This window comes from Aulonocara sp. 'chitande type north' Nkhata Bay, linkage group LG9 (genome assembly GCF_057382095.1).
Source record: "Aulonocara sp. 'chitande type north' Nkhata Bay isolate Kocher_YH1m ecotype deep benthic linkage group LG9, A_spYH_male_GT1.1, whole genome shotgun sequence".
Taxonomy (NCBI): Eukaryota; Metazoa; Chordata; class Actinopteri; order Cichliformes; family Cichlidae; genus Aulonocara; species Aulonocara sp. 'chitande type north' Nkhata Bay.
The window spans coordinates 14354950-14382112 of NC_141352.1; the positions used below are offsets into that span (position 1 = coordinate 14354950).

Here is a 27163-nt window from a genome sequence, read left to right on the forward strand (position 1 = left end):
TTTTTAAACACCACATGACACACTTGAGGTTTTTCACTCAGAAAGCTGAAATGTCAATCTGACCACAGAACTGACTTCTTAGTACTGACCGGTTATTTGCCGTGTTGGGGTGGCCCACTGAGTGTCAGAGGAAAGGCGGGGTGTGGGGGTGCGGGGGCACGGATGGATGGATGATGGGGTGGGAAGGTGGAGGGGGTGACAGTCCCCAAGAGAGAGAGAGTAGGGGGTTCCTGGAGCTCTAAAAAGGACCTCTCGGACCACTAAATTGACATGTTCACGCCATGGGTTGTCATGAAGAAAGCACTTTAATAAGCCATGTGATAACGCACAATATAGCGGTCTTGTTTCCTTAGGCCATTAAATGGCAGGCCTTTACTTTGGATTCCAGACTTTTATTATTATTATTAGTAGTAGTAGTAGTAGTATTATTATTATTATTATAGATCAATAATATTCTAAAAAGGTTGATTTTCCCAAATAATGAAATGATCAGTGCTGCATATTTAAATTAATTTGTCAGTAATTTCCTGGTATACTCTTTTTTGCGAGAATTCCTCGTGCATTATTGCAATAGGATATGCAGAATATTTAAATACTGATTGTAGAGATTGTAGTTACATTACTAACCGGGAATCATTACAGTTATTTTGTTCTATATTGTGAATAGGCTACTGTCAGCTGATTTTTTAATTTTTATTTAATGGAGCATACAGGTGCTTTTGTTCCCATCCACGGCAGCTTTACCGGTGTAAGTCCACGTGGATCTGAGTGATAATCAATAGAATGAAGAGAGTAGTTGTGTGTGTGTGTGTGTGTGTGTGTGTGTGTGTGTGTGTGTGTGTGTGTGTGTGTGTGTGTGTGTGTGTGTGTGTGTGTGTGTGTGTGTGTTTGTGTTTGCGCGTAACGATAAAGCCGTTTTTTGGGGGTGGGTGTGTGTGGAACCGGGGGGTCCCATCCCCCACCACCGTCGTATGGAGGACACTCACTGGACGCGTGTCTATTAAACAGGGTTCAACAATGAAAAAGATCGGAGGACCAAAGGGCCAAGTGGGAGGAGGGCAGCAGGGCGAGGTGAGACTGAATGGAAACAGCAGTGATGTTGGCTGTGTGTGTTGTGTGAGAGGGTTGCACACGGGGAAGCGGGGAGGGCGTGTGTGCTTCCGAGGGTGTGCAGGCACTTATAGTGTTGCTTTTCCTCTCGTGAGCGACCCGAAATGCGAGCGGCGACGTCTGCCAAGTCACCCTTCTCTCTCTCTCTTTCACTCTCCCTCCCTCTCTTCTCTCAGTTCTTCTGCTGCGTCTCCTTCCTCTTTGCCTTCAACACTTGTTCTTGTTCGGGAGCAGTATCACAGCAGACCTTGCCCCGCCTGCATCTGGGTAAAGACTTTACAGTCAAGGGCCATCGATTGCGCTTATCAAATAAACAGAGTGGCACCGGCGAACCCACCACCCACACCTTCACCCCTGTCTTCTCCCTCCGTCTCCTAATCTCATGACCAACCCCTCCCCAATTGCACTCCACCTCTTTCCCTGCCCGAGAGCCCCAACAGCTGTGGTCCCATGTAAATTTTACATGATTGGCACCTCCTTATTTTACCCCTCCGCCTGTCCTAATTCCCCCGTTTCTTGCCCCACACACCTCCCATATCACGTTGCATATTAAAGCACAGTTTATGCAATAGCTCATCTGAGAGCGGGCACTTGCTGTCATGTCCATACCTTTTCTTATGTCATTTGCATATGTGATTATAGTGCATGAAGTGCTTGATTGTTGGTGGGTTTAGGTTATGTGATGCTGAAATGTGATATTTGGCATGCAGAGTGGGTTTTGTGGAAAGCAGGGGTACTGAAACGATTCCCCTTGACCCTTGAAATGCAGCGTAATCCCGTGTGGCCACGTTTGATTAGGGCATTTTCTTTCTAATTGTTGTCATCAGGACTCGCACTATCACTGTGCATCTGGAAGCACTTTGACATCTAAGTCAGTGGTCCTCAAAATCTGGATTCAAGAATCCTCAAAGGCCGCGCCGGAGAGGGTCACCCCCGGGGGTAAAGCGCAGAATTGTTTAATTTCACTGTGATTTCATTAAGCCAGAATTACTCCAATTAGAAAGCACGTGTCTGAACAAAGGTTTCACTTGTGTCACTGGCATCACTTAAAACAGGTCTGCGACGCAATTTTAAATCAATAACGACAACAACAAAAACTGTATTGGTCACCCCAGGGACAAAATCCAATTAAAAGAGGACCCCTTTGTGCAAGGTGTGTCCATTTGGGGGTCCTTGACATGAAAATGTTGGAGAAGCCCTGATCTAAGTGACTGAGGCAAAGGGCTGCTTTGACAGTCTTTGTTTTTAGCTCAGGCGCTACAAGCTCTCCTTTTCTTCTCTTTTTTTCCCCCTTCTTTGCTTTTTTCATCTCTCTCTCTCCCTCCCGCTCCCTCCCTCTCTCTCTCTTTAAAAGAGAGCGGAAGAATGGGCTGATACCGGTCTCATGTTGCGTATGGATTTTCGTTTATATAATCGATTGAAATGACCCAATACATTGATTTTGGGTTCAGTGTTTTACAAACAAGCGTTTATGGGTCTCGATTTTATGTTAGGCATGATGGCAGTGTGACACCGACGCGCAAAGAAGTCGGAGTTGTTGATTTTTAAATAAATGATCTAAATAGAAACAAATAAATATCTATTGTTTCATGTATAAAAGAATAGAAAAAAGTGTGACTGGGGTGGGGGTGAGGGGGGCAAATAAAAAGGTAAAGGGAGACAAAGAGAAAAAAGACAATATTGTGCTGCCTCTCTCCTTAATCAAATAAAGTGATGTAAAAAAAAAAAACACAACGCAACACACGCGCGCGCGCGTGCACGCACAAAAGCATTTCCTTCCCTCTGAATTTCTCCTTGAATTATATGCCATCACTAGTGTGTGTGATTGCGGAATATTAAATTAAAGTGGGATAAGTCCGCACCGAGGCGGGCTGCGTCCAATCCGCAACTCATTTCCCCTGTTGTAGCACCGCATCACTGCGCTCCTCTCTTTTCAATGACAATGTGCCAAATCTGGGCATTTTGAAAACACTTTCCATATGCTATTATCGGATCGCTACTGAGCAAGAGAACGACGAAAAGAAGGAAAACGGAATGCTTTATACCAAAGGTACCAAGAGTCTACATTTTTATGTATCTTCTTTTTTCAGTGGCTTATTTTACTTTGTGCTTTTTGTGGGAATTTAAGAAGAGGTAAGAGGAGGTAAATTTGAAGTTTTTCTTTTTTTATATATGTATATACCGATTGCATATTTATGGACCGTTGCTGGGTGGCTTTAGGGTTGAGTGTGAAAACGTCGAGAGAGTTTGTGTTGAGCATCTGTGGACAAAAAAACTTCATTTGTTTTTAGTGGTTTTCTCACATTTTCCTCTTTTATCACCAAATTTAAAAAAAAACTGCCCACTTTCCTTTGAGATGTCCTGTCAGTCAAGTAACTGAAGTAAGATTTTCAAAAACATTAATTTCGATTAGATAATTCAGTCTTTTTTTATTTATTTTCAGATTAACTGATTTTTGCAACTCCACACCTTGGATTTTATGTAGGCGATGGTTTTGCAAGTGGTTTTGCTTTTAGAGGATTTCTGTGTGTCACGTTTATTTTTTATATTTTAATTTTTTGAGGTCAAATGCATGTTGAATGGCTTGGCAGTTTTTTTGAAAGATCAATTTTCATTTTTTTATTTGTTTTTTTGTTCACTTTACTATTCTGGAGACAGTGGCGAAATCTCACATAGGTGCCAAGCGTTGGAAGAGTTACAATTAACTTCTTATTGTCTGTTTTATGGGCCCTTTATGAAGCTTGTTTGTGTATGTGTTTGCTGGACGAGAGTTGGCCAGTGGGTCAGTGTGGCAGGTTGCGGATCAGAGCTATGGGCTTTTGCGTGTTTTTTGTGTGTGTCCTGATGAGGCAGAGGGGTCAACCCTGCAACCCCATGAGGGCGCCGACGCATAGGACAAACAAGGTGGACGTCTCATTGCACATCCAGAAAAAAAAATTACGATCAGGTGTCCGCAGTAGACATGAAAGACCGGGTTTAAAAATTACTAAATAAATATTTAAAATAATAATAACATAAAAATCAAGCTGAACATCAACAGAGGTTTCCAGTCTGTCTTCAGGGAATATTGATGAACCAACAGTCCCTTAGCATATCCCAGTGTGGTTAGCCAATATGGCAATTTCTCCGGACATTCAAAGTTATTGATGTACTGAAGTGACAGAAGACCACTATGGGTGTTTAATGCCGCCTTTCATATATATCAATGGAGGCTTTAAAATAAAACAAACTCGATTCATTTAATGTTCGATAATTACTCTATAACTCACAGTTTAATTTCAGTCTACCTGGTGTGAGCTTCTGGTGATGCGAGCAAGACATCTCCCTGTAATTTATTTTCTTTACACACAAATACTCACATGCTCGTGCACACTCACACGCACGGAGACTAACATAAGCACGCACACACATACGCGGAGAGAGAGACACACACACAAAAACAGAGACACTAACGGAGTTTACAGATAAAAATCTGCAATTAATTGAGGATGCTGCTGATGTGAAAATAGGGAGAAATATTAGTTAACGCGGTCTATTGTCAAGCGGTCCTCCCGAGAAAGAGCATCGTCTGCTGGGAGAGAGGGAGGGTGGAGACCGGGAGGGGGGTGGGGGGAGATTTACAAAACGCAGGAGGTTAAGATAAGCGGTAGCCTGTTTCAGGTCTCCAAATCCGCTTTGTAATTTCTCGTTTTCTCATCGAAAAGCGATGAAATAACAAACGCAACTCCGCCGAAAATGCCAACGGCGCGCGCAAATTTAAGCACACACGTGTAAAATAAGTACATCCCTTCACAGAAATGGAGACGATCGTAGAGAAAAATAAAAGAAATGAGGGTTGTATAATCTACAAAAGTCCTCCGTTCTGGCGAATAAAGTCACAAATGGCATATAGGGTCCACTCCGTACTGCTTCTGAAAGATCAGCGCACGGCCCCCGGTGGACTTTTTTACGCGTCCGCTGCTGAAGCGGGTAAAAATCGACTCTCCGAGCCGTCTGTGAGCGACGCCTCCCAGGGCTGACAGGCTAGAAAAACCCCCCTGTAGGACAGGGAGGCAGCTACAGCAGTAGCGCAGCAGCAGGAGCCTTGGATCCGGGTGAAAAGTGACGCCTCTGTTCATCACCTCGACCCACCCACCCCCTTTGTTGGAGACCTCTCTAAACCCAGAATAAACAGCCTCGGGTCGGGTCGGGCTCGGATCTCTTGGCTTCTTAAGGATCCAGTTGGTATGGGTGCAGTCCAGTCAATGTGGCTGCAAAGTAGACCAAGTACTTCACTTGCCAGCAGCAGCCTTATCATCACATCCCAAGTCCCGGCTCATGCAGTTCAATTCACCCCCAGCTTCGATTTTTTTCCACGAAGGCGAACAAGATCTCTTGATTTTCTCCCCGATTGAGACTGTGTAAAGTCTTCCTCTTGCCCAAAAGCCTCTATTAAGAAACCGATGGGGGAAACACGGCAAACTGTTTGCACTGAGATGATATAGGGCTAAAAAGAACGCTGCACTTTGTAAGGACACTAAATGTAAAAGGCAGTGAATTGAGCTTTGAATAGACACGGTGATTTTTGCGTGACCCTGTATTGGATTTTGCAGTTTGATTCTACTGAACCCACACGGGGCCTCAGTAGTCCAGAAAGGGCAGAGATGACTTTCCAACATGTGGTGGATTACTGTGATCCTTTGTGGCTCGATGTGTACCATTATATGCAACAGATCGCATGCACAGTCATCACTTTCAGTAAACAACGAGAATATTTTTTACACACACACATAACTACGTAATATAAATCACTCACATGTAATTTATGTTGTGTGTGTGTTTTGTTTTTACATATAAAGGTAGGCCTGACACACAGGTCCATTTTGATGCGCAGCAAAAAGCCGGTTCTGTGGTTTTGAATCTCCTTTCAGGTATTTTCCCCCTCTCTTTATGTTTTTACGTTCGTTATTGATCAAAAGTGTTATTCGCAAAGCGCAGTTACCGTTTTAAAAATCACATAAAGATTTTTTTTTATATTCTACAATTTCTCGGAATCAAAAAAAGACATTCTGAGCTTTACACGATTAAAAAAATCATAATTTACCTGTAGTATCATAATCAATAAAAAAAACAAGCTGGTGTAAAGTACACACAAAAAATATGAATCCTATCTTTGTTAAATCACATCTTAAAAGACATTCTTGTTGGAGCATTTTGCGCTGCACCTCAGAAATATTCATCTGCACAACTTGCTTTATTTATGTTTTTTATGGGAAAAGATGACTTCTAAGTGCTTGTAACTAATTCGAAGTCCAGCCTTTTTTTCATTTTGCTGTGGAGGAAGCGGTTGTCCATTGTTCTACATGTGATTTGGCCCTCGGAGAGAAACCATACAAAAGGATTCTCTGCGCGCATAGACCTCTGCGGCCGCCAGGGCTCCGTGTGCGCGTCATTTGCAATGTGGAGACTGTTGATCAACTCACTAATTACACTTCTCTCCTCTCTCCCTCCCTCTCCGTCTCTCCTTTGCTCCCTCCCTCCCTATCGCTCTCTCTCTCTCATTCGTCCTCTCTCTCTCTGTCTCTCTACCCATTCCCAGAGTGCATATCGGGAAATAGACACACAAAGACATGCGCACTCAACTTAATCAGCCATTTTTTTAAACAGGGCTAAAACGATAATAATTAGCAGAATAAAGACATATCGGATTTTCATTTCCTTTCCTCCGTTTCCCGACCCCCGTCCACAAGAGAAACTGCGAGGCAGCCCGTCGACACGTCTTTTCACCGCCACCGGAACCAAAATAAGGGATAGCTCTCTAAATGCTTGACATTTGTGATTTTACCCCCTTTTCCCAATATAAAGTTGGAGGATTATTGTAATTTTCCCCGTTTTTCCATGTTTTTACTGTCTAATTACGCAAGACGCTGGATGTGACTGTTTTATAAAGCCAAGAGCAAAGAGAGAAGCGGAGGTGACGGTTTTGGAGGGGGAAGAAAGTAAGTTTTTCATTTCCACCTCTCCCTTTAACTTTTATTGAGTAGTTTGGGGTGTGTGTGTTAAATTTAGTGGTCGGGTATCGATTATCTATCTCGCCGGTGGATCCTGGACATCGGGGTCGTTTGGATAACAGGTGCTGGGTGTTTTTTAGTCCAGAATAAAGGCGGATATCGTGATGTTAGTGCAACTCCGGCTTCTTTGGCTACTATAAAACAAGCGACTGACAGGCTTGGAGGCGTTCTTACGCATGTGTCCGTGGCAGTACAGTACGATACCACGTCCGGACCTGCCTTTTGCAAAGTTTATACTAATGTGCAGATTGTGTGGCGGACACATGCGATGGTTGTTCCACCTTTGATACAACGGGACGGGACGAGCGCCTCCTCTGCTTTTGTGGCTTTGCAGTGCGGATATCGTGTTGCCTTTCCAGGAGTCCGATCCCACGGACATGTCCGCTTTGAGTCTAGTCGAGGTGTCCGGCTTGCTGTTTCCCTCCCCACTCAGTGACTCCTCATTTCAGGCTTCAACGATAAGATATTTCATCTGAAGTCATATTTTGGGTGCACTGCAGCGTTTAAGCCAGTTTTTCCGTACACGTCGGGAATCATGCACCTTCCAGGCATTCTCGGCCGAAGTGACACGATCAGTCTCTCGACACGATCCCCTCTCGCCGGAATAAGTGCATATCTTTCAAATTTCCGAAGTAAGGCTTCTTTTTAAAAAACGAGATGATCGGTACAGAAGTAACGCGAATTTGCTGCCGATAGTCCATACACCTTTACCTGCTGCGCTTAAAAAAGTAGTCTCACTTCACCGAGGCGTGCACAGCTGCGTCGCCCAAGAGAGCGACCGATCGCTGGGCTACCGATAGCACAGAGAGCCCCTTTTAGAGCCAGCCAACTCCGGGATCCCCTGATTTTCCTCAGCATCGGCATGTTAAGCATCAGCAAAATTACCACTCTATTTTACATTTATTGATATTAACATTTGTTTTATTTAATTTTATTTAAATCCCGCCCTTTAAAGTCTGTAAATTCCATTTCTACTGTCGGTCTCCTATACGCGTCAGTGGGCTTAGGCATTAATTTCCTCACATAAATTGTCATGTTATTTCCAAGAGATGCTGGCTGCAAGATTGTCTTTAAGTCGTATATTTGTGTTAGTTTAGATGAACTAGATTACAAAAGTGGGGATTATTAGGTGTGTTTTTACGTCTTTTTTTGGTGCTTTTTAAGTCGGTAGGTAGACTTGGCTGGGTTTGGGACGAAATGCTGGGGGTGAAGGGATGGGGGTGGGGGCAGAAGGGGGGGGGGGGGCATCGATCGCACGGGAGGAAAAAAAAAACATAAGGCTAAGGGGCCACTCTTTCTCCAGCCCGGGTACGTAACGGTGTAGTGAGTGTGTGTTGTGTGTGTGTGTGAAGATTGTATATGCTCTAAGAGAACGATGCGCCGATATAGGATAGGCGACCGTTTTATGCGATTGTCTCTATTCATACACGGCTTTCATTGCTTTTTTGGAGGGGATCGATGTTTAGAAGTCAGTGCGTATTTCTTCCGCAAATAGAGGCTTTTAATTCACTCTTTATAAACCCACTATACTTTAATATTTGTTTGGATTAATAAATGGGTACATGTTTGAAGAACGTACGCCTACGTTTTAATCCAAATAGGCCCATTAGATTTTCTGTAGAATCTCAGAGAGGAAAAAATATAACCGCCTTTGCTGCTTTAATAATATCCTTCTATTATTAATAATATTATTGTTATTATTGTTGTTATTATTATTATGTAAAATACAATTTTCAAGAATAGATCTAAGATCGTTTTTTCCGGTTCAACTATGAACACTTATGGGGGTTTTTTCTTCTTCTTCTTCTTCTTTTTTTAGAAAGGGAATATCTCCTGTCTTGTCAGACAATTTAATTGCATCTGCATAAAATCATATATTTTAAAACAAAAACATTCAGCCTCGGACCAGTAATAAAAAAAACAAAACAAAAATCATTAAAAAGTGAAATTATGAGACATGATGATCCTGTCTAATTGCAGTGAATTTCGTCAGTTAATGACGGTATTGTCTCACTCTAAAATAACAAAATCTCACTGTTATTTTTCCAGCCTTGCAAATGAGGGATTTTTTCTTCTTCTTCTTTTTTTAGGCGTGTGTTTGCAGAAACCCAGGCCTCCTTGTTTTTTTGTTTTTCTGAGCCTGGTGTCTTAGCACTATCAAAGACTGGCTGTGTATAACGCTTCGTGTTAGTTAAGCTGCTTGCAACGTTCATTTTACCCTTAGCAGGAAAAAGGACGGATAAAAGAAAAAAACACACACACATATAAAGTGTGAAAGATGGGCAGACAGCCCTGGGAGGACAATAGCTGTTGGCTTGAAAATGCAGCTTGATTATTAAAAGCTAATGCATTTTTAGTATTGCAGCGTTCATTAAGAGTGAGGATGGATGGGTGGGGGTATGGGGTGGTGGTGGGGCGGATGGGTGAGAGGCTACTGGGAGGAGGAGAGGATGGGAGACAGAAAGAGAGAGGGAGACAGGGGCTGAGTCTGTCCTATAACTCCTGGGTCTAAGACACATGCAGCTAGAAGATTGGCTCGGGCCTCTCCTAGGGGTCGACAATGTGTCATTTCCACCCGGCTAGATTGCCCTCTGCCTATCTGATATTAATGTGCAAATCAATATTTCAAGGATTAAATTTCCCTTCTTCATTTTTTATGGTTTCTACCTCAATAAGTCTCCCGTCTAATAGAGGAGGCTGGATGATTTAGAAGCCTTTGCTGCAGAAAGAGAGAAAGAAATAAAGAGGAGCTTTGCAACAAGGCTATCACTGCATTTTAATGTTCTTCTTCGTGGATCCCCCATAGGCCCTTAGTAAGGAGGGCTATATCGCTGCTTTACAGTGTAAAGACAGCCAATTTGGCTAAAAAGGCAGAAAGGGAAAATATGGGTCCGGTTGAATACTTAAGACGCTGTGGTAATCCGAGTAGCAGGTATTAGTGAAGGGGAGCTTCCAACCCCCCCACCCCACCTCCTCAAAAGAGACACACACAGAGCTACATCCAAACCTGCATTACCAGCCGTCATGGTTGAGCGAGCAGTATAGCTTACTGCACTCCGGACTGCTTTAACAATATATTTTTCTTCTTTTTCTCCTCCATTTTTCACCTTTTTCTTTCTTTTTCTTTTTTCTTTTTGCATAGAAGGCCATTGACATCCACTGGGGGAGATTTACTCTCCTGTGTAATAACATCTGGCGTATGTGTGCGATAGAAATGAATCACTCCGACACAATGACCTGCGTATGATTATTGGGGAAGGGAGGAGCGTATTACCATAGCCATAATGCTGCATCTCATTGAGAGTCAACTAAATGAGCTTGGACCCTCTGACTCCCAATAGACATTCATTAAGGGACAGTGCACACAGAGGCGTCCGTCTGCCAATAGGTGTGTGTCTGTGCATGGGTGTTTATTTAATCCTCCTTCCTGTACCATCTGGTGCACGTGTGCATGCGTGTGTGTGTGTGTGTCCGGCAGCAGCAGCACAGTATGAATTTCCCTCCACTCCGTCCACCCTGGGCCCCTAAACAGCCCCCCCAAACCCACCCATTCAGCTTTTGCAACAGCATAGTAGACTGTTTTAACATACCCTTGATAGGTAGAGTGTCAGCAATTGAAAACAAGAAAAGAAAGGGAGAAAGACACAGAGGAAGAGGCACAAAAGAACTCTAATTGTAGCACGATCGCTTGGCTTCCTCCCTGATTCACGGCCATTATGATGTGAAAAGCACAACCGCCTGTCCTCCATTATCAAAACGGCAGGCCTACACACACACACACTCACATCCATGCACGCATACTCACTGGAGGGAATCGTGCAGATTTTGTTGTCTCTCATCTATGACTCAAATAACGGTGTCATTCCAGTTACCTGCTTTCGGTGGATTCGGTGCTTAACATGGCCAGCATTTTCTTCACATGAAGGGTAAATGGTTGATTCGCCAAAGTAACAGAAATGCTCTCTGCATTTATTTAAGGTAAATATTTAGGATCCCATGCTTAAATTTGACTCTCGTGGACCAAGTTGTCTCTTTTTAGACCCTCTTCACTGCACTCCCTTTGATTTTTCATAGATTGTCTTTTATGCAACTTCTGTTATGCAACAGTTTAAAAGCCTGCCGTGTTTGATGCAAAGGGCTATTTACCAATTGCACATATGTGTGTGTGAGGGATGATGGTCTGCAAGTAGTAGCCAAGGTCTCCTGGCCCAGGGAGGCCTGTATAAGGGGTGGTGGTGGTGAGGGGGGGCAAGAAGCTAAGAAGTTCACTGCAGCTCAGCATTATGTCTCAAAGACCGGGGCTTCCTGTGTCAGCCCTGGGGCACCACCACTAACACACAATTTCTCTCTATCACACACACTGCGCGCGACGCAGAGGAGGGTTAAAGACTTGGAACGAGATCAAGCCTCTCCGTAGCTCCCGGGGAGGGTGCTTGTGAATATGCGAGTTTTAGTGTAATTAGCACTTAATTATATTAACATATGCAAATTGTCAGGCGGAGAGCTTGTACTGCCGGTGGGTATCGGCTGAGATACAAGTGAGTCTATTGTACCACCACGGCAAAAGGAAAAAAAAGAGAGCGAATAATGGGTGTGTGTAAGGCAACCAGCCAGCAGCCAGGAGCGGGCCAGCCCCCCGTGCTACCACGTAACCAGCTAGCTCATTTAGGTCTCCGGCTGGCCGCTTTGCCAAATTTCATTAGTCGCCATGACGACCTTGCTAATTGTGCTGACTAATGTCACTTGTCCCTGACCTGTCTTCAGTTGGGATGGTTGTGGATCCTTCTCCACCTCCCTCGACCCGCACCCCCACACAAAAAACCCCCCGAAAAACACGAGAGGGGTTAGAAAAGAGAAAGACAGCGAGAAAGCGAGAGGTCCGACTTTCCAGATTAAGGCAGCATACAATGACTCCTATTTACACACGTTCCGCTTCTGCGAGCATTTGCATATTCAAAAAAAATACTCTGCCATCTTTCCTTGTCTGCTCAGTGTGCGTGTTTGCATGGCAAGGTTGCGCACATGTGGAAGCAATGTGTCAGGGGGAACAACAACAGTTCATTTGTGTGTCATTCTGTGTGTCACATGTTTTAACACACACACGCACTGTGAAGTGGGCCTCGTATGGCCCTGTGTAGCAACATAGCCAAATTTGTTTTTGATTATTATACATGACTGAGATTCGGGAAAAGAAAAGCTTGAGCCAAAATATCCTGAGTGAGGAGTTGTGTCTCTCAAACTTTCGACCCTTCTTTTCATTTCTTCCAAATATCTAATTACAACACTTGTATAGACCCCCCACCCCCCCTCCCACATACACACACACACCCACCCCACCAAGGCAGCGGGACTTTATTTTATTTTAGGGGAGTAGGATGGACAAGCATTTAATGCTCTGTACTTCCCGATAGCCAAAGGTGGATAGCGATTGGGCCTAGTTGGTGCTACTAGTACTTGCATGCTAATCCTGTTTTTTGACAGGAACGTAAACTGATATAATTGCTTTTCAGAGGCAGGAACGGCGGTTTATACAAGTGTGAAAGCACGGGAAAGGGGATTAGCATTATTTTGCATAATGCTGGGCAGGCGCTGAATGGGGCATTGAACGCTTGACTGGATGACAGAGATGAAAGAGAGATGAAATGCTCTATCCCTCTCTCTCCCTCCCTCACTTACCCTCTCTCCCTCCCAGTCTAAGGCCACTACCGGTAGAGGACTGTGTTTGCTGGAGAGGACCCCCGGAAACACCAGGGCCAGTGTTTTAGGGTGTTTGTTCAGATGCCAGCAGATGGAAGTGGTCATGTGAAGCAATATGTATGATAGCAGAGGAACTGTGGAGACGGGTAAACTCCCAAAGCCTCCATGTATATACTAAACTGCATCCCTAAAGCACTGGAGTGTACAATTATGTAGTGGATGGATGTGGCTCAGGTAGCATTTACATGGACGGAAGGGAGCGGCTTTTGTGGATCAAATGAAACTACACCGCTCTTACATTTTCCTTTATTGAGATGTTTGCTAAGGATTTGATCGGATATCATCTGGGCAGAGGAAACTGTGAAATCTCGAGGCAGGTGTGTTTCATGTGAACTCCTGTCTGTGGGAGTTCTGGTGGTAGGAAGGAGCGTAAGGGTGGGGACGCGGCTCAAAAGTGCCACAGTGGCCCCCGTATGAGCAAATTCAACTTCTTTAAAAGTCATTTATGATCAACCGTCATCATTGCTATTGCATCTGGCGTATGGAAATGATCCAGGAGCTGAGGGAGGGGCTTGAGGTTGGGTGGTGGAAAACATGAACGGCACAAAAGCCGGTGTGGCCTGTTTTTGTTGTCTCTCATTGGACAGGATCCTCTTTCTTTGACCTTTTGCACGCCTTCCCTCGCCTTTCATATGGTAATTCTGGCCAGACCCAAGGAGGAAACGTTGCCGGAGCTGAGTGGAGGAGGACAAAGACTCCCTCTCTTTTTCTCTGCCTCCTTTCCACGCTATATCTCCTCTTTTCTTGCCTCTTCCCCTCTCAAGCAACTTGACAGACTTTGGCATGAAAGGAAGTGAGTGGATAGTGGTTGAGAAAGGTGGGGATGGGATTCTCGCTGTGACCCGCGTGTGTGCTGCAGTGATCCTTGGTTATGTGTGTGTGGAGTTTTATTTTTGAGTGGTCCTTGTAATGTGTCTTGCGGATCTGTAATCGTTTGAGCCACGCCGCTGGCGTAGTGTCACAGCACAGGCCGAGTCAGGCGAAGAGTGATTTGTTGTGTTTCTAGTGTAGCTAGCCGAGTTATCACGGTGTCTGTATTTCTACCTTTCTTTCTCAGCTCTGCCGACTTTATCGTCTAACAACCAGTAAAAGTGCTGTCTCTGGCGGGGTAAAAGGATACTAATATAGTTACTACAACCCTCCCCTAACATAATACTCCACTGCACCACTGTTGAGCATGACGTGGTTTCAAGGCTCCTTTGGCTCTGTTATGGGAAGGGGGCATGTTATCTGTAGGAAATGTAATTTTTGTCCTCATTGAAATCGTTCATTATTGAGCGCGGTTATCTAAATGTTTTTGTTGCTGTTGGTCCAGCGCCAGTGAGGATTGCGTTACCCTCTCTCTCACTCTCTCTCTCCCTCTCTCCCTCTCACGTCCCTATGTCTGTCTCTCCCCCCTCTCATCTCGCCAAGCCTTCATCAGTCTCTTAAGGGAAAATAGAAAGAGGGGGATTTTTCTCTTCCCTCTGTGCTCCGTCCCGTTCTCAGGCTCTCCTGCCTATTTTGCATCAGCCATCTCATACAGGATATTAACCATGGAAAAACATGGGTCTGGGTATTTCATTTAGAATAATATGTTTACTCTTTTCATTTCAAAGTGGAAGCAGGGAGAGCTCGTAGGGTGTGGAAAGAACAATCGGGGCCATATGTTTAAGAACTCTCTGTGTTTGATCTGAGGTCCTGCGGGCCCTGGGGGTGGCTGAGATTCTCAGGTCTCGGTCAAATGAAATGCACTGATGAAAAAGACAAGGCTTCTCTTGTGCTCCTCCTGTGTCCTATATTGTATCTCGCCGATTGCTTTCTCTGTGTATCTCCGTTGGCATCTCGGCCTCACGTTTCCGGTTGTTTTCCGTCTCATCTGTCATTCGCACCTCTTGACGTCCTGTTGCTTATTGCGGCACATCTCTGATAGTACTTACGTTATTTCTGCACATTGGTGGAGATTTGAAGCTGCAGTTACCTTTCAGGGCTGTGACATTGTTTGTCCTCTGCACTCCTTGATGCAGTCACTGTGAAGGACACTTGCTCAGCCCTTCAGGTCCACGCGAGTACCTTACAGTCCTCATCTTACATATTCAACGGAGCATTCAGCAGCCTTTTATTTTAGAAAGGTCTGTCCCTCTTCCACTCTGCAAAAGAAAATAATGTAGAGCACAAAAGGTTATATGCCACATTTTATCGATTGCTCTCAAAAGTATTTTCAGAGCTTTAAAAGCTGGCAAGATAAAAGAAAAAATTTAAAAAAGAAACCGCAAATACTGCTTCCAAATAGAAGTAAAATAAGAAGCTCCGGGTTAAGAGGGGGGGAAAAAGTTGACGAATGACTAAGTTTCTCCAGGTTTGAGAAAAGACACACCACAATAGCACGAGACGTCTCATGACAAATGATACATTCTCTTCCTTGTCGGCAAAAGACAAAGGCAAGGATTGAAAAGGCAGGCAGCGCAGTCACAAGATATGTGCACATTAATAGAGCTTACGGAGAGATAGATAAATAAGAACACACACACGTACTGTATTCAGTGAAATGATCAAATACACTTACATGAGTAAATATATATATATGTAAATATAAATGCATTGCAACACCTTTACTTTCTTCACAGCATTACATACACAGCTGGTATGTGTGTCAACAGCCGCCTGTGCCTGTGGATTCATGTGCATCGCAGGTGTGTCGTTTGGTGTTCCTGAAGGCAACATGATGCGGATATCAAGGGCATTGGCAAGGCTCGTCGGGGAATAAGTGGCTGATTAATTATGCATGACTTGTGCTCTTAAACAAACAGTGTAATAAGAGATTAAAACGACTTCACCAAAAGAGTTTGACTCGAATTGCACAGAGACGGTAACTATTACTATTAAAATCTTGTGCGCACAACTTTAAAAACGCACTAAAATGCAGTTAAAAGTTAGTGTGACCGCATAGAAGTAAAAAACATAATTTACTCGTGGTGTTTTATCAAATCAAGAGAAATATAAATAATATTTTTTTCTTCTCTCTGTGCTGAAATATTTAATGCACCTGCATTAAATATGAATAGCTGTGTCTGGTTATCTGCAGGATTATATTAAAAGTCGCTTTAAAAAATCAGAATGGAGATCTTTCCTTTTTCTAGTGTAGGTCTCAGTCTGATCTAATACAAGCAAGCAAGCGTGTGTCTGTAACTCCCTGATGAGACTTCAGCCAACACTATCCCTCTCAAACCTTGCTGCTCCTTCTTCTTCTTCTTCTACCCTTTTTTCTGGCCTGGCACCAGCTGTGGAATAATCCTTAATTATTTGCTTTTAGAAAGAAAAAAAAAGGTAAACCCCCCCTTTCCTGTGACAGAAAAGAAGAAGAGCAGAGCAGGCACTGGAATGTTCTTGTATATGAAATTGTAGGTAACAGGGCTAGTTTTGTCAGCGGTTTCACTGATGTATCAGCTCCCTGCACCTAGACTAAATAGAGGGGGGAGCTTTGCCTCGTTTCATCCCAGCTTAGATGAGCAGATATAGCTAGGCTTTTGGAGGAACCCTTAAAAAAGCAAAGTATGCTGAAGAATGGACCTCTTCCTTAACACAATACCTAAACATGCGTCATGATGTGGTGATGGATGGTTCGGCGGTCTGTTGAGGTTCTTGGAGACGCTCGCCCCTTTTTTTTTTCCTCTTTTTTTTTGTGAATTGAAGGGCAGAAATGTTCTTGAAGGCTTTAGTTCCGGGTGATTTTTTTGCACTTAGTAGGATGTGTTACAAATGATTTTTAAAAAAAGTTACATGTGTTTAGATGTGGTTTTGCTCCGCAGTAAGCACAATCTCTGTGTGTTTAAGAGACTGAAAAAGGAGAGGATGCTGACTGTGGTCTTCAGCTGTCTTGTCACTCCATGGTCTCCCCGGTTGTGACATAAAGGGCGATTTACAAGCACACACACACAGATACACACACATATATAAGCATGAATAGACACATGCTATCACATGTGAGGCTTAAATAGGATTTTGTGTAAGTTATATCTAACAGCAGTTATTTCCTAGAGCGAACAGTAAGGTAATGGGTCCATTTTATCTCGGTTCCCTCTCAGCGGGCTGGCCCTAGATTTGTGTGACATGGTGTTTATTTGATAAAGGAATATTGCTGCGTTAATCTAAAACCATGCTAATTACATCTGACAGTTGTTTGTTTGTAGTAAAATCCAATTAAAATGTACACTTTTCAACTCCATTGCTCATTTTTTTTCTTCCTCTCCTCCCCCATTCTCTTTCTTCCCTCCTACAGTAACCAGAAAAAAGAGCCTATGATGGCATAAATAACAACTGTGCTTTCCTTGTGGTTTTTGTGAGAAGAGGGCAAACTCACAACAGCTGTCAGAAAAAGGGGGTTTGTTTAAAAAGCAAATGGCTTTGGTCTAAAGTTCATTTGAAGACCTCTCTAATTAAATAGAGAGCCGAACGCTTAAGTTAATTAGTAATTCACTGGGTCCAGAAATTAGACCTGTCATGAGCATTTAAGTTCTTGGAAAGCCAAAAGGTATGTGTGTATTGTGTTTTTATGTTTTGTTGCCCCCCTCCAAATCCCCTCTGCCTGCTCCCGTATCTGTACACGAGCGTGCCTAAATGTGCGTTCATTTGGGCTTTTCCGAATGCAAAGCATTTCTCCTGTTGGAACACTCAACACATTAATGGGCTTTTTGTGGCGTGTCAGAGAAGTGCTCAAGAGATGTTTAAGTGAGGGGCACATAGCTTGTGGCGTCAGTCGGGATACCTGCCCTATGATTATGTTTATGAAGATAATAACAGGGCTAGGGTCCCGCCGAGTACTGTCTTTAGAAAACAGTAGGGGGTTGAACTTTAAACTTTACTGTTACCCCTGGAAAAAGAACAGGAGAAGATGTGGTCTCCGCGCCTGGGAAACCTCCGTACAGTTCAGAAGGTGTCTTTACTCTTAACAGCAAAAACAGATCTCTTCTCTTCTCTTCTCTTCTCTTCTCTTCTCTTCTCTTCTCTTCTCTTCTCTTCTCTTCTCTTCTCTTCTCTTCTCTTCTCTTCTCTTCTCTTCTCTTCTCTTCTCTTCTCTTGTAATTGGACAGATAACCACAGGACGAGCAAACATAAATCAGCTGACTTTGACACACTGGAGAAACAAGCTGCCCCTACCTGTTGTGTCGTAATAGAGTGATAACTAAAGACAGCAGCTAACATATATTTATGTACTATCCTGTAACTAACTGTGCTGCCTGCATGCTTTTGGTCACTTGATCCTGATAGACATCTTTTACCAAATAGGGCCACATTTGTGACATTTTTGCTCTCCTAACAAGGAATACATTTTTGGCAACAAGTAGCCAGAGTTGGTGCATTAGCTTGTAAAGTTTAATAATAGCTTTCAGCAGGATCTAGTGCGTTTCACGACAAAATTCAGTGTAAGAAAAGTGCCTTTTCCCCCTCATTTTAAACTGCTGTGCCAAAGATTCACATAATTTAAATAACAAGTCGTAAAGTTATGTTATTTTGAGACTTAAAAATATTACGCATACAAGTCGGTAAATGTGTTTTGCACTTATCATAGCATAAAATGAGCAGAGAATCAGAGGGTCATGGTAGTTAATACAGTATAACCAGTTGTTTATATTTGCCAGGTGGATATGAAATGCCTGCGTCAGAGACTGCTCTCTGTGTCTGTCTGTGAGTGTGTGCTATCCTTGACTGACGTGGACAGTGTTTGCTTAACCTCTTCTGCGCTGCGCTGCCACGGCCTTGTCAATTTAAGTGTGTGTGTGTGTGTGTGTGTGTGTGTGTGTGTGTGTGTGTGTGTGTGTGTTTCTGGGAGTGAGAGGGAGTCCAGCAATGGCAGCTTTCATTTTTCATGTTCCCAGCAGTATTTTTTCTAAACAAACCTGCTGAGAAGCAGAGTGAGAGATAGAGGGGTTTGAATCAACACAAATGAGTGATATTTGCAATTTGTTTTTTTCCCTGGACTGGTATATAATTGTGTGTCCACACACACACCCCGAGAGAAAACATGCATTTAAGAGATTTTTTTCAGGATTTGTATTTAGCGGGATTATTAATTTCACTTGGCAAATAATCCCACCCTGCCACCCCTTTCACTTTACAGTGTCACTGCAGAGAGGTGTGCGCATGGTCTCATGCTTTTGCCTCATCTGAAAGATAAGGCTGTGATTTATGTAACAGCTAAGCCCTTTCATATTGTGTATGTTGTACCTTACAAGAGCATGATGAGCAGGCTAGATTAATATTTATTTAGCACAGGCAAATCAAGGATTAAGCAGTCATCATTTTAGCTCTAATCCATGTCTCTGGTGAGATGCAGAGACAAAGAGAGGCAGATTACCAAACTCATAACGGCGCAAAACAACAATTAGTTGGCGACTTGCTTTCCTCGGTTGTGTAGGAAAAGCAGTTGACAATAGATTTGCAAACATGCGCAGAAGCAATAATGCACACACGCAAGCGTGCGCGCATACAAAAGTTGCGTTTTGCTCCGTCATCGCTTGGTTTCTTAATCTATTGTTGTATGCCTCTTCCTGGCTTTTAACTTCTCATTTTCACCCTCCCTCTCTCTTCAAAAGAATCCCTCATTGAAATTAGCAGTGGTTTGTCTGATTCACTCATCTGACGTAAATGTGTCTCATGATCTTTCCACTGTCCGAACACAGATGCAGACACACTCACACAGCTCTCAGATACACACAGACTGACACACATGCATGAGCAATGAATACTTCTTTCTTAGCTCCAACCACGTGGGACAGTGACAGTTTGCGTAAACTGTGCAAGTGTGTGCGTGCTCGCGCGTGCGTGCGTGTGTGTGTTACAAATTACTTGGAAGTCTGTAAATAAAATGACATTCTTTGCTAATTGAGTTAAACTGCTTTTCTGGAGATGTGGCAAAAAGATGAAAGCTCCCTGTGTATTTTATGTGCTTCCATGCTACAAATCTGCTTGCGTGCCGGTGCGAGTGTGTTGGAAATCAGAATCAGAATCAGAATACTTTAATGATCCCTGGGGGAAATTATTTTTTGTTACAGTGCTCCATTTTAAACCAACATGGAGATCTGTGTGACCCTCCAAGGAAACGCCTCCCTAGATCATCACTAAACCGCTGCCACACCAGCCGTCCTGGCTAATGCTCACCACAGTATCAGACTCTATCACATCTTACAGACGTGCTCAGTGTCAACTGCTGTCATCTGTGAAGAGAACGTGGTGCCAGTGGTAGACCTCCCAAGTTTAGAGGCCATTTTGGCAATGCTCCTCCTGTTAACTAGTTTGTTAACTAGTTTGTTCTGAGGGCTCTTAGGTGCTTAGCGATGGGGATACTGCACAAGGTTTGGCTACTTCTGTCCTCAAGCCTAAATATGCAAAAGTTAGCCCCACAAAACAGCTAATCAAGAGCAGGAGCTGGACTTTAAGAAAGCAAAAGGAAAAACACTGTCTGTCTGTCTGTGTGTGTGTATATGTTTGTGTGTGCGTGTTATCTGTAGGGGGCACCCCTAACATAAGGAGCAACAACAAGTAACAGCGAAGGGGCCAAAAAAGAGCATTGGAGAGCTGCTGCAGTGGGGTTTGGTAGGGTGGGGGTGTGGGGGTGGAGTGGTGTGGAAGGGGTGGGGGGTCCAAACCAGATGTGAGGGTGATTGAGAGAACATAAAAAAAGAGAGATAAATAAAAAGAATGAACAGACAAGTCGTGCTGTGATAGAGAAAGACCGGGTGAAGCACACAGAGAAGGAGAATGCCATCCTCAGTTCCCCTTTGCCCTCCTTCCTCTCTCTCACCCAGCCTCTGAATGTTAATGGCTTTCATGCCCCCCCCTCGCCTCCTCCCATACGCACACACATATATCCCTCCCCATGGACACTAGCGCATTGTTTGCGGCAGTGCTTCTATTCTTTCAAACTTAATTACCTTCTTGCCTTTTGTGGCGTCAGGGGCTGGAAGTTTTGCTCCTTGGCAGTGGAGGTCGTCACACATTCTTCGTCAGTGCATTCCCTTAATCTGGCAAGTGAAGGGGTGGGGGGGGGGGATTTTTTGGGGTGGTGTATATAGTTTGGAGTGTGTGTGTGTGTGTGTGTGTGTGTGTGTGTGTGTGTGTGGGGTGGGGGGGGGTCAGACAGAAAAAAAATCAGAGGAAGTCCTGAGAATGAAGCTTCTACCAGCGTGTGCACTTCTGAAGTGATTTTAGTACCTCAGTGTGCACGTGCACGCATGTGTACACGGTGATAATAGTCAGGACATAGGCTGCCCTTTGTTTGTGCGGTTCATTTCCAATCAACCCTAATTAACTAGAGAGTGTTTCCAGATTGCCAGAAAAAGAAAAATCCCCACTTTTTTTTCACTCCCCTCGGTCTTTGCTGTTTGGAGTTTGAGCAAAAAGGGAGAGAAAAAAGAAGAAGTGGAGGCATTAGCTATGTAGATTGCCTCGCCTTTGATGCTGGAAAAAAATCTTTAGCAAGGGCAGTAAGTGGTGACTGCGACCCAGCAGTGTCTGACTGTTTATTTTCATGTTTCAGTTTGAGTTAAGTTTGAAATATTGCCTCTTCAAAGGTGTTAGACTTGTGCATATATTTAGACTGGACCGTGTAAGCCCAAAGTCTGTTTGTAAGAATGCAAAATCCTGTCAAAGTTGTCTTATATCCGTTAAACCTTGTCTCCAACAGGCTGCAGATAAACACGCTGACCCAGGATGCACATGCAGCACAAACTTCTAAAGTGAAATGTATTTAACTGTGCTCGAAAATCAATGAGAAATCCAAGTCTTTGGAGGTTGCCTCTAAGCAGCGACTAGAGGAACAGACGTTAGAATAGAGGCTGGTGTAATCTGACCCTAAATCAGATTTTAGAAGCCATCCGTGACTTGCTGGAAGAGAGGAAAAAGACAAACACGGCCCCTGGGTTTGCTATTTTTCCCACCTGGTCAACATTTTGTTTTTGCATAGCACTCTGTATGCTGTTTGCTTCCTGTTAAATTCTCATTTTGAGTTTTTCTTTTTTCTTTTTTTTTTTCCACAGTGTTAGCCAGATATGTTTTCTCTAACAATGAAATTTCAGGTAAGGGCCTGAGGAGGAGTTGGGTGTATTGTTACCTGAGCAACCAATGAGACCAATTTACTTGTCATCAACCTGAGGGATAGATCCTGCATACCTGCTCTGCAAAAAGAACGAAAGAACAAAAAAAAAGACCACTTCTGTCCTCTACGTTTCACCTTGTTATACTCCTTCTTTCCCCTCCTCTAAACCTTCTTGTCTGTTCTTTTTCCCTCCACCTACAAATCCAAGATCATTGATCATGTGAGACGTAATTTTGATTTTGATTTGCCAAAAGGCATTTTTTTGCAGACTAGGTAATTTGTCGAACAAGATTCCTGTGCTAAATGGAGTGGCGCTTTAGGTGTCTGGGCCTTGCCTTGCAATAATGATAAGGTGTCTTTTGGTAATGAAGGCCTTTGCTCACGAGGGAGACACAGGCAAGAGGACAAGCAGACAGGAATGGGTGTGGAGGAGTGGAGGGGGGGGGGGGCATCATCAGGGAGATCTACTGCATCCAGTGTCTAATATTACACCCCCAGGCAACAAACAGTGGCTGCATGAAAACCCTTTGTGAGGTTAAGAAGTAAAGGAGACCAAAAAAAAAAAGAAGCCATCGCCTGCTTATCCCTTTACAATTTTCTCACTGTGTCCTTTAAGACTTTAAACAGAGAGCATTAGTCCCTATTCTGTGATTGTGTGCATATGTGCGTAGTGTGTTTGTGCATACGTGCATCAGTGCTCTTTGATGGCTGCCGAGGCCACTCTTCTATTGTGAGGAAGGAGATAATTCCCCTCCTCCTTCATCCACTTCGTTTTCCATCCCTCCGTTTCTGCATGGCAACAAATAAACAGGTCTAATTAGACCAGAGTAGGCCTATTCATGGCACTGACAGTGGGAGATGGATGCAGGGGCTTTCACAGCGTCTTTCCCCTTTGTCTTTGGCTAACGCTTGGTGACATTTGATTGAAGATTTGGTGTTGGACCGAGGGGCCACATGCCGGGGGAGAGCGACGACCTTCTAGAAGACCTCAAGGAATGGATACCTAGCAATAGTCTCATGCTGTCTCCTGACTTTGTCGGTGGGATTGTCTTAAAGAATAAGCGTGAATTTCAATTCGACAGTCATCAGGCCCCGCTCAGATGTGCCCCCAAACAGCCTGACAAAAAGAGAGAAAAAGCTCCATTTTAGAACTTGGATGGCCACATCACAAAGCACAGGTCTGTCTAATTTCAGTGTTTACAAATGCTGTAAATAGCCACCACAGTATTAACAGCACTGTCTGCCACTGCATTAAAATGTCAGACACTTAGTGATGAAGAATTTGAACCTAGCAGATCCCTGTGTAAACAAAGACGGCAGTGTGGCGACATTACAATTACAGGTTTGTCATTGAACAGGCAGCAGCTCCGGTTAATGCCTGATACTCTGACAGGAGGACAAAAACAGGAGGAGACTGTGACATCACCAGCACCCGAGGGCCTCCGGTCTGAACTGTGGACATGTTGTAACACTTCTACTAATATCAGCTGATTTATTGCAACTTTTCGTATATGTACACTACATTGATACTCATAATGTCCCCATTGAAACTTCTTTAACTAGAAGCACTAAACTTGAGTTTATTATCACTCAAGTGTGATAGAAATTGTTTGTTTTTCCAGAAGTCCTTTGGTTCATAGTGCCTCTCTGCCTCTCAGGGAGCTACTGAAAGCAGCTGGAAGGGGTAGGGGAGAGAGAGCCAAGGGGAGGGGGAGAAAAACAATAGGCCGAGGAGTCTCTTAGCCCCTTTCACCCATCAGACCTAGCGGTGTCCAAAGCAGGCATTCCTGGGCTATTATTTGCCTCTCACTGGATCTGATCTGCCACTTTAATTACCTTAGCGTACGTGGGTGTATTTGTGTGTGGGTGTGCGTCTGTGTCCGTGTGCATACGTGTGAAAGCAAGGGGACATGCTTAATTAAAAAAACAGAGGAAGGAGCAGCTCAGGCCATCTCTTTTGTTCTTCCGTTAAAAGAAGGGAACTGTTTCTGCACTCTGGAAAAACCTGGGCTTTAACACTGTTTTCTCTCTTTCCCGTGTATCTGCGTATCGCTCTGTCACAGATGCACAAATGAAAGTAGTCTGGTTGGTTAGCAGTGCAGAGGAAGCCAGTGGGGGACAGAAAGAGGAATGTTTCTTAGCTAGTAGTAATATGATATGCCTTTAAAAAAAGAAAAAGAAAGAAAGAACGAAAAAGCAGAAGCGGGCACTGCTGCCGTGAAAGGTGTGAAACCTTGGGAGTGGAGCAAAACAAAAAAGGAGCGAGGACAGAGAGTGATCACGAGTTATTATATAGATCCTCGGGCTGTGAAGGTTTTGGCATTCAAAATGTTACTTTAAGCTTAGAGAGGTACAAGAGGAAAATATTGGATTCCCTTGACAGTTAGACCAGACATCTCATTACTTCTCTGTCCAGCTATGCTAAATTAACACATGCTGAAGGGATCAGGAAGACTTCAAATGCTTACACCAGACTGTCTTGCATCATATTGCCTTTTCACAAGCGCTTGCAGGATAAATTAAAAGCCAAGACGTTAGCATTTCACTAAAGATCAGGCATCCACTGTTTTGAAAGCAGCTCCTCTTTTGAGTCCCCACACGAGGCCAAATTATTGAGAGACACCAATACTCAGGGGTTAGTGCAGTCGCAAACACTACGTTCACTTTCTTTCCCACCACACTACTGCCAAGCAAACAACTTGCGCTTATTTCGCTCTAAGTGCATTAAGCAGCAGTCTTCTTTGTCAGTTTTCTGTAGGTGGCAAAATTAATGGGATCAATTAGAATCACTACCATTAAAAAATGGACAGTTATGTTATTGTTGGCAGGCAGTACACATGTAAACAGCTGCTAACCTTTTCACCTATGCCAGTGCCAAGTGCTTATCCATAAGACATAATTCCATACTTAAGGAGATGCATAATTCATAAACTGCAGTGTTTTATGTCCGAGCTACAATTCAAAGGGGGTAAGTCACCAACGAAATGACACCACTGACAAGTAGTAAATCCTGCCGTATGTGTCACATTTACTCTCAAACCCGCTACTTCTGAACAGCTTTGCCCTCAATTACGGTTAACACAAGAGTGTATGTGTTTAACTGCAGGAACATGCACAGTGTGCTGTTTTGGCAATATGTGATAATAATGGATGGTAGAAAGCGGGATAAGCTGTCATTTAAGTGGATGTATTAAAGCCATTATTTGTATATAATTGTTTCCGTCCTGCCAGCTCAATTTTGTTTTATTATTCCGTCACATAAGTAGCTCGGCTATGTCTAAAATTAACACAAAAGTTGGGGGAGAAAATGACTCAGTGTGAGTGTAAATAGCTTGAGTTCTTGTGGCATGACAGACATTTGGTCAGTTTTATCCCCTTGCTTGGTTGTAGCTAATTTAGCTGATGATCATCTCCAAGATTGGTGTCTTCAGCGAAACATCCCAAACAAAAAACACACATTATGTTTTTTGCAGGGTTTTTGTAATTAAACATTCATAAGTATCTCATGTAGGTTTTTCAAGAGAGATAAATTGTTAGCATCTTGCAAGAAACCTTGAAAATATATATATTTTTAAGTTTGCTCTGAAACTTTTAGTGCAAACTCTTGTGCTGGGAGATGATTTTGTCATGCACATGCCACACATCTACCTCCATCCTCTTGCCACATTATCACGCTGAACTGATAAGCACTGAAAATTCATTTTCTGCTCCTTGTGAATTTTTTTTCTTCTTTAATCTCACAAATAGAGAGATACAAAGTGAGAGGCAGAGAGAGAAAACATCATTTCTCTCTTTTAATCTATCACTAGTCCCCATGGAATCATCTCTGGGATATGTCAGATTAGACCTGATTATAGCGCGTGCACACACATGCAACCACAACCGCACTCACACACATGTTTGATTTCATTCCTCACGCTTTTACTGTCCCTCCCACTGGCTTTGTTTAGCCCTGGATTGTTGCGGATTAATCCTCTAATTGCTTTGTAGCTTTATTGTTAGGGAGAGGCAGTGTAGGAAAATAGAGGGAGAATTAAACAGCAGGTGGATTGGGTTAAAGGTTAACATGGCTCTTCAAAGCTTTCTTTTAATGCTAGCTCATTTACACGCAAGCATCTGAAAAGACCTGGTACTGTATCAAGTGAAAAGACACTGGCATCCACAACTAGTTCCCATTTGTTGCATTTAGCTGAGCAACAAAGTAGGTTCCTTTAAGCTGCAGTGGTTTTCCTTTTCTCCCCTTTATGTTTTTTCTCTCAGTTTGTTCTTCTATTTCTCCTCAGGTGATAACAAATTATGCCTGTGATTACAAAATGAAGCGACTGTGGCATGTTATGGGTGTTTGTGGGATTAAGAGGCTTTCTCGGCATTGTGTGGGGGTTTGTTGGAGCCCTCGAATTTGTGCCTTGTTGTGAAACACCAAAGGTTTTAGGTAGTGAGGGGTTGAGAGATGGGCAGCCACCCAGGATTGATAACATCTCACTGGAATTCTAAACACCATTCCTCTTGGAAGCTTGTTCTGCTTTTTTTTCTCTTACTATCGCTGTTTTTTTCTCCGTGTTGCATTAAATGACAAGTGAAGATTATATTTTTTAAATTCTTGATTTTTCTTACAGTGCTATACAGTGCTCCACCATTCCTCATGGCACAGACACACTCTTGGTTCTACTGTCCAAACAAAGCCTACCACATAATTTCAGGGCATTACTAGCTTAATAGTTGCTGCCCAATTAGAAACTCCGGATTTGTAAGAGTATGCCAAGACTTATTTTCCAATGACTAAGAACCTCTATAATTCACATTATTTCTCATAATGCAACACGCTAACTTGATGGGTCATTACCTCTGTTTGTTAGTTGTTGTGCTCACATATGTGGTTTTAAGAAAGTAAAAGAGAAAGAACGAATCCAAGGCCAGTTCATGGCCATATGAAGAAATAATCTTTAAACACAGAAGAGTCCACTAATCAGATGATCAGGTTATTTCTTTAAACTTTCCAGCTGCCAACTGCTGTGCAGCTGCTTTGTTCATAAATCCACTTAATATTGGATTTTTGGAGTGCCATTTGAACAGTATAGTATATATGGTTTGTACTAGACTGCCATATAGGAGGTGTTTTCATCAGTGGGACTTAAAGTTGTTCTTGGTTATTTTGTTGTAGAAAACTCAAAAG

The 27163-nt window shown here is 43.3% G+C and overlaps 1 protein-coding gene across 3 annotated transcripts in view; it reads left to right on the top strand.

Annotated features, from left to right (window-relative positions):
• The first annotated feature begins 2950 nt into the window (after positions 1-2950).
• Positions 2951-27163, top strand: part of zfhx4 (zinc finger homeobox 4) — an 84318-nt gene continuing 60105 nt past the window's right edge. The window contains exon 1 of one of the 3 annotated variants that reach the window (XM_086305998.1): positions 2951-3160. The gene's annotated coding sequence lies outside the window, so the exon portion shown is untranslated. Of the gene's footprint in view, positions 3161-6702; positions 7089-7113; positions 7793-27163 lie in introns of those variants that run through there. The other 2 variants (XM_086305997.1, XM_086305999.1) reach the window with 2 other exon arrangements.